Source organism: Juglans regia, unplaced genomic scaffold, assembly GCF_001411555.2.
Source record: "Juglans regia cultivar Chandler unplaced genomic scaffold, Walnut 2.0 Scaffold_21, whole genome shotgun sequence".
Lineage (NCBI taxonomy): Eukaryota > Viridiplantae > Streptophyta > Magnoliopsida > Fagales > Juglandaceae > Juglans > Juglans regia.
The window spans coordinates 580-8,502 of NW_023351978.1; the positions used below are offsets into that span (position 1 = coordinate 580).

General features: G+C 36.8%; 1 non-coding gene across 1 annotated transcript; it reads right to left on the minus strand.

Moving 5' to 3' along the window:
- Nucleotides 1-200: 200 nt before the first annotated feature.
- On the minus strand, nucleotides 201-307 carry LOC118345291. Its single transcript, XR_004798858.1, has one exon. It is a non-coding gene; the product is annotated as a small nucleolar RNA R71 (small nucleolar RNA).
- Between the last annotated feature and the right edge of the window lie 7,616 nt (nucleotides 308-7,923).

Here is a 7,923-nt window from a genome sequence, read left to right on the forward strand (position 1 = left end):
TCAAAGAATTTGAAGAGGTTTGTTCTACATTCATAGACCGAACATGCACTGAGGAGGTTATTAGACTAAAGTTGTTTCCATTTTCCTTGAAAGATAAGGCTAAAACGTGGCTAAATGCATTAAGACCTAGATCCATAGGCACATGGCAGGAAATGCAAACTGGATTTTTGAAGGAATTTTTTCCAATATATAGGACAAATGCACTTAAAAGACAAATCATGAACTTTACCCAAAAAGATTCTGAAACTTTTTATCAAAGTTGGGAAAGGTTCAAGGATCTTTTAATTGCTTATCCTCATCATGGTTATGAAAATTGGCGTTTGATAAGTTTTTTTTATGAAAGTTTGACACCTAAAATGCGCCAATTTGTACAAACCATGTGTAATGGAGAATTTTTTGACAAAGAGCCTGAGGAAACATTTGAATATTTTGATTACCTCGCTGAAAATGCTCAATCTTGGGACACAACTGATGTGCATACTGATGTGCATGATATGTGTAGGCAAGTTGAGTCTGGTCATGGAAAATATACTTTAAAAGAAGATGATGATTTGCGTGCTAAATTAACCTTGTTGTCTAGAAAAATGGAAGCTATGGAATTGAAAAAGGTAAATGAAGTGCATGCTGTCTATAAAAATTCATAGAAGTGTAGCATATGTGAGGATCATGGGCATTCAACTAATGAGTGTCCCACGATCCCCGCATTCAAAGAGGTATTGTTGGACCAATCTAATGCTGTAAATATGATACAAAAACCATATTCTGGTCCTTACTCTAATTCTTACAATCCAGGATGGAGAAACCACCCAAATTTTGGGTGGAGGAATGACCAGCAAGTAGCTCCAGCAGCTTTGGCTCCGGGACCCTCTCAACTCGCAATTCAAGCACCTCCAGTGCAAAAGAAGGGATTTGAAGAGACGGTATAACAATTTTCAAACACCTTGCAGCAGTTTATGCAAGGTCAAGCAACAATCAACAATCAAAACTCTCAAGCGATAAACGACATTCGGAGCACACTTACAAAAATGACTACGGCATGGAGCTCTCAAGAGAAAGGAAAACTTCCTGCACAACCTCAACCCAATCCACAAAGTCAGCCACCACAATGAGCGGTTGAAAGTTCTAATGTGAGGCAAGTGAGGGCAATCACTACTTTGAGAAATGGTAGGGTGGTGAACATTCCAGCTTAAGGTTCAGACAAGGCTGGTAAGGTCTCTAAACCTGTACAAAATAAGGCTGAAAATGGTAAGTTTGAACAAAATGAAACTGAAACTGAAAAGATTTCATGTCCTGTACCTGCTCATTTTCCTCAAAGATTGGTTCCTCTGCACAAAGACAAACACCAATCTAAAATTTTAGAAATATTCAAGCAAGTTAGGATTAATATCCCTTTGTTGGATGCTATTCAACAAATTCCTACATATGCTAAGTTTCTAAAAGATTTGTGTATGGTTAAAAAGAAATTAAATGTGCAAAAGAAAGCTTTTCTTACTGAGCAGGTCAGTGCCATAATTCAAAGCACTACCCCACCAAAATATAAAGACCCCGGTTCACCAACAATTGCTTGTGTTATAGGAAGTTCAAAAATTGGTCAAGCATTGTTAGATCTAGGTTCAAGTGTGAATTTACTGCCTTATAATGTTTATAAGCAACTTGGTTTGGGGGAATTAAAACCAACTCCTATCATTTTACAACTAGCGGACAGGTCTATTAAAATGCCAAGAGGAGTTGTTGAGGATGTCTTGGTTCAAGTGGATAAATTCTTTTATCCCGTAGATTTTGTTGTGTTGGATGTTCACTTGATACCAAAATCTTCTTTTCAAGCACCTGTGATTCTTGAGAGACCTTTTCTTGCTACTTCAAATGCATTAATAAATTGTAAGAGTGGTGTTTTAAAGCTGAGTTTTGGGAACATGACCCTTGAACTAAACATTTTCAATATTTGTAGGCAACCTCAAGACTTGGAAGATGTACAAGAAGTGAATTTGTTGGAAAGCATCCTTGAGGAAGAGACTTATTTGGCATACCAGCCCACTAACATGCTGTTTGAGTTAGAAAATATTTGTGAACTCCTCACTGATGACACCCCCATTGATGTTTCTCCTATTTTTAATGCAGAAAATAAATTGGAGACTAAATGGAGGCCAAAGATTGAATAACTCCCACCGTTGACAGAAAGTTTGAAGCCTTCAGCAAATGAAGTCCCAACACTAGAGCTGAAGCCGTTGCCGAATGACCTGAAATATGCATTTCTGGGGCCGGACAGCACCTTCACAGTGGTGATTTCAGCCCAACTCTCTCATGATCAAGAAGGGAAATTGATGGAAGTCTTAAAGCAGCACAAAGGTGCCATTGGGTGGACAATCGCAGATATAAAAGGTATAAATCCTTTTGTGTGCATTCATAGGATTTATTTAGAAGAAAATGCTAAAGTCTCTAGAGAGATGCAAAGGAGATTAAATCCTACCATGAAAGAGGTGGTAAAAACAGAGGTTTTGAAACTACTTGACGTGGGAATCATCTACCCTATTGCGGACAGCAAGTGGGTAAGTCCCATTCATGTAATTCCAAAAACATCTGGGCTTACCATTGTAAAAAATGAGAAAGATGAACTGATTCCTACTAGGATTTCTATTGGTTGGCGAATGTGTATAGATTATAGGAAGTTGAATGCCGCCACTAGGAAAGATCATTTCCCTTTGCCATTTCTTGATCAAGTGTTAGAAAAAGTTGCGGGCCATGATTTCTATTGCTTTCTTAATGGATATTCTGGTTTTTACCAAATAGAAATAGCACCTGAAGATCAAGAGAAAACAACTTTTACTTGCCCGTTTGGCACTTTTGCATTTAGAAGAATGCCTTTTGGACTATGTAATGCACCAGTTACTTTCCAAAGATGTATACTTAGTATTTTCAGCGACATGATTGAAAACTGTTTGGAAGTAATCATGGATGATTTTTCAGTGTTTGGCAGTTCTTTTGATGAATGTTTGACTAACTTACAAGCTGTTTTAGCTAGGTGTGAAGTGAAGCATTTGCATCTCAATTGGGAAAAGTGTCATTTCATGGTTCAACAAGGCATAGTTCTTGGTCACATAGTCTCATCACGAGGTATTGAGGTTGATAAAGTTAAGATCGAGCTTATCTCCAAGCTTCCTATACCCAAAACAGTAAATGAAATCAGATCATTTCTTAGGCATGCTGGGTTTTATAGGCGATTCATTCAAAATTTTAGTTCTATCTCTAAGCCCTTGTGTGAGTTACTTATACATGATGTTGCTTTTGAATGGACCTCTTCTTGTCAAGATGCTTTTGATAAGCTAAAAATTTTGCTCACTACAGCCCCTATCATGCAGCCCCCTGTTTGGTCTATTCATTTTGAGATAATGTGTGATGCTAGTGATGTTGCCATAGGAGCTGTTCTTGGACAGCGTAGAAATAAGTTCCCACATGTCATTTCTTATGCAAGTAGAACTCTAAATGGAGCCCAAAGAAATTATTCTACCACAGAAAATGAATTGTTTGCTGTGGTTTTTGCATTAGACAAGTTTCGAACTTATATTCTTGGTTCTCCTGTGGTTGTTTTCACTGACCATGCAACGTTAAAGTACTTATTGTCGAAGAAAGATGCTAAACCACGTTTAATCCGATGAATTCTTCTTCTCCAAGAATTGACCTTATCATCAAAGACAAGAAGGGTGCTGAAAACATAGTTGCCGACCACTTGTCTCGGCTTACATTTGCTGAAAATGAGCACACTATCCCTATCCTTGACTCTTTTCCTGATAAACAATTAATGTCAGTTGAAAATTTGCCTTGGTTTGCTGACATAGTTAATTTTTTGGTGACAGGACAAACTCCACCCCATTGGAGTGCTCAAGACATACGAAAATTCAAGCATGAGGTAAAGTCATTCTTCTATGATGATCCTTACTTGTTTAAATATTGTTCTGACTAAATCATAAGGAAATGTGTGCCTGATCATGAGATGTAAGCTGTTCTTTCTTTTTGTCATAATGAGGCTTGTGGGGGGCATTTTTCTGCAAATAAAATCGTTGCAAAAATTTTACAAATTGGGTTTTATTGGCTGCATATGTTTAAGGATGCGTATAATTTTTACAAAACTTGTGAGCCATGTCAAAAACTAGACACAATCACTAAGAGAAACATGATGCCTTTACAACCCATTTTGGTCATTGAGATTTTTGATTGTTGGGGGATTGATTTTATGGGGCCATTTCCATATTCTTTTGGTTATTTGTATATCCTCGTGGCTGTTGATTATGTTTCTAAGTGGGTTGAAGCCATTCCATGTAAAACAAATGACCATAAGATTGTGCTTAAGTTCTTGAAAGAAAAAATTTTTGCTAGATTTGGCATGCCTAGAGCTATCATTAGTGATAATGGAACCCATTTTTGCAACAAACCATTTGCTGCCCTCATGAAAAAATATGATATACACCATAAGATTTCCACTCCATATCACCCACAAACGAATGGGCAAGCTGAATTAGCTAATAGGGAACTTAAGCACATCTTAGAAAAAACAGTCAACCCTAACAGAAAATATCGGTCTTTAAGGCTTACTGATGCACTTTGGGCTTATAGGACAGCCTTTAAAACCTCTCTTAACATGTCCCCTTATCACTTGGTATATGGAAAGGCATGTCATCTTCTCGTTGAGCTTGAACATAAGGTATATTGGGCTGTTAAACAATTTAATTTTTCTATTGACCATGCTGGTTCTGTGAGAAAATTTCAGATTTCAGAATTGGATGAGCTTAGGCGAGATGTATATGACAATTCTAAATTGTCAAAGGAACGCATGAAGGTATTACATGACAAGCACATCCAAAGAAATAATTTTGAGCCCAATGAGCAAGTCTTACTTTACAATTCCCGCCTCCATCTATTTCCATGCAAATTAAGATCAAGGTGGAGTGGTCTTTATGTAGTTAAAGCTGTGTTTCCATATGGAACTATTGAGATTACTAATCCTCAAAATGGAAACACTTTCAAAATCAATGGCCAACGACTTAAATATTTTTTGGCAAAACTTTCACATGAGGAGACTTCCATTCCTTTGGAAGATCCCACTTATTCTCATGGTTCTTAGCTCATTTTTGTTTTGCTTTAATTTTTTTTTTCTGTTTTTTTTTTTGCTTTTATTTGTTCGAGTTCTATGTTTTGCTCTTTCTTTTTTTCTTTCTACTTTAGTATATCTTTTGAGGTTCAGCATTGTTTATTCTTTTCTGGTTTCATTTTTACGTTCACAATCCCTTCAACCATCTCAGGTATTTTCCTTCGACCCTATTTTCTTTCATGCCTTGTTTTATTCATGATTTGCATTGAGGACACTGCCCATTTTTAGTTGGGGGGTAAGGAGAGTCTTCTACCATTAGTCTCTCAGGATTAATAATTGTGGAGTCTGAATTTTTTGTTGCTACCAAGCTACTATTTTCACACTTCTCTACTTAAGATCAGATAGTTGTAGTTTTGGACTACACTAATTCCCACTAGTTTAGGTTTAAGTTCGACACTTGACCTTATGATAAGTCTTAGCAACTCAAACTTGGAAAATTTACTTCAAAGCTATTTATTGGTTGATGACCTTAATTGACACAAGCAGATACTTTTTGTGGTTTGTTTGATGACAACCAATGGTTTTTTCTAAGCAACTCAAGAACTACAATGAACCATATCTTAATGGCTTAGGAAAAGTGTGATTAAAAAAAAAAAAAAAACTGGTTGTAAAAGTACATGAGAAAAGGGGCAAGCTAGAGATCATGCACAAAAAAAAAAAAAAAAATGGTGCAAATACATTAGAAAAGGTTGCCTATCACCGGGATTTGTTAAAAAAAAAAGGTCTTTCAAAGTGTGATAGCGTGAAAGTCGCTAATGTAATGGTTTTGAATTGAAGTGAAGACCTTTTGGTTTTTCTTGAAAAAGTTACTACGCTGAAACTATTGTGAGAAATCTTGAAACTAACAAATGGAAATCTGTTCACACACTTGGTGCACTCAAAGATCTTCAGCTTAAGTACATTTCCCTTGTTTGAGCTCTTGAGAATTTTATAAGCTTTTGGTATTGAGCAAAAACCTGACTTGACTACATTCTTATGCCCAAGATTTCACTATGATTGATCTTTTGTAGAGATTTTTGAGTTTAGTAGCTCATTCTTGGATCCTACAATATTTTTATAGCATTATTTGCTAGAGACTAGCAAAAAGCTAGTTGGGGGGGGTGATAAAGTGTCAAAAACTACATGATTAAGCTACTAAAGTGAATGATTTGTTTAACCAAAATATGAATGAAGCACTTAACTATGTAGTAATTTTTAGTTCTTGACTCAATATTAAATTTTGATATTTTGCACTTGAAAGGAGTTGTATTGCAGTTAGTTCACACTAAAATTAATACTCCAAAATTTATTCCTCATATTTTATTTATGTTGCAGGGCATTATGGGAAAAATATTAAAACACATGGGTATTCTTGGAAATACCCAACTGGCACAACAACATAAAAGAAGAAACTCAACCCACGTAGGATGCAAAACGCAAGGGCTGGAACGTGGCTTGAGGGGCTTCACGCATGGACAAAGTGTAACAGCCCGCTAGAAATTCATTGGTGGAATTTCTATTGACTTTAGGAATCTCGTAAAAACTCCATAAGTTTTTACGAATCGACCAATCGCACAGGTTTTAGTCTGTCAACATAGTTAGTGTTATCACTCACTATGGTGCTAGAAATATGAGTTTAATTATTTGAGGTAGTTAGAAGTATCAGAATGCGTTATGGTCTACGCCATTAGACTCAGTGGATTATTTAGGATTTTATGGCGCAATAGCCTATTTTCATAATTACGGACGAAACGTCTGTTGAAAATTGTGAAATTATTTTTAGGGGCACTTCGGGGTTGAATTTCGTTAAACGATTTTCACTATAGGTTAATATGAATATTTAGAATTTTTCAGTACTAAGTTTATTATGAATTTTTTTGAGTTAATAGTAACCAAGATAACGCACCCAATGTAGTGTTTTCAAAATTACAGTGTGAAATGTCCAAATTAGGTTCGAGGAGTTTTATTTGGACACTTGACAAGATCTTAGCCACACATAGTGAATAATATTAGAGACTTGGTACAAAGAGGAACCATTAGATGGATTTGTAAAGGAAGTCAAGGTGTGAGATCATGCCACCTAAGTAAAACTTTGTTTCATCTGTTCAACTGAATTGTGCCAAACCAAAGAGGGTTTCAACCCTAGAAAAACCCTAAATGGTTGAAATCCAATTGAAACCCAAAAGCTTGGTTGAAACTGAAATCCTAAACGGTTTCCCCAAACCCTAAAGTTGGCCTCCAAACCCTTTTTAATCTGATTTCTAGCATTGTGTTTAATCACTTCCACAGGCTATTAATTAATCAAATTCTTGTTATGACATCATTATTCAACCTTTTAAACCTTGGGAATTTGATTGGGCCAAGAAAAATTGGTTTTGGGCTTGATGGCATCTCAAACCCTAACCAAACCCTCTTTAAACCCCAAATTGAAGCCCACTTGGTTGGGGCCCACCAAGGCCCACGAAATTGGCCACCTTGGCAAAGGTTCTTGGAGAATTTTCCTCCCCCACATGGTAGACCATCCACTGCCATTGGCTGCACCCAATAGTGCCTTGATGTGAAGGAGAAATCCACTTCATCAACCTCCATCTTTCACAGCTGCTGCAGGCAGTCTTTGCCCCTCACTATTCTCCACTTTATGTCACATAGCCACCTCCAATCAAGGGTCATTCCAGCCCACAACTTCCCCCTCCAGGAGTCTATAGTCATGCAAGACACTTTTCATTCCATTTTATCACTTCTTTTCCCCCATTCTTAGAGAGAAACGCAAAAGAGCTCTCTCGGGCAGATTTTTGGGACAT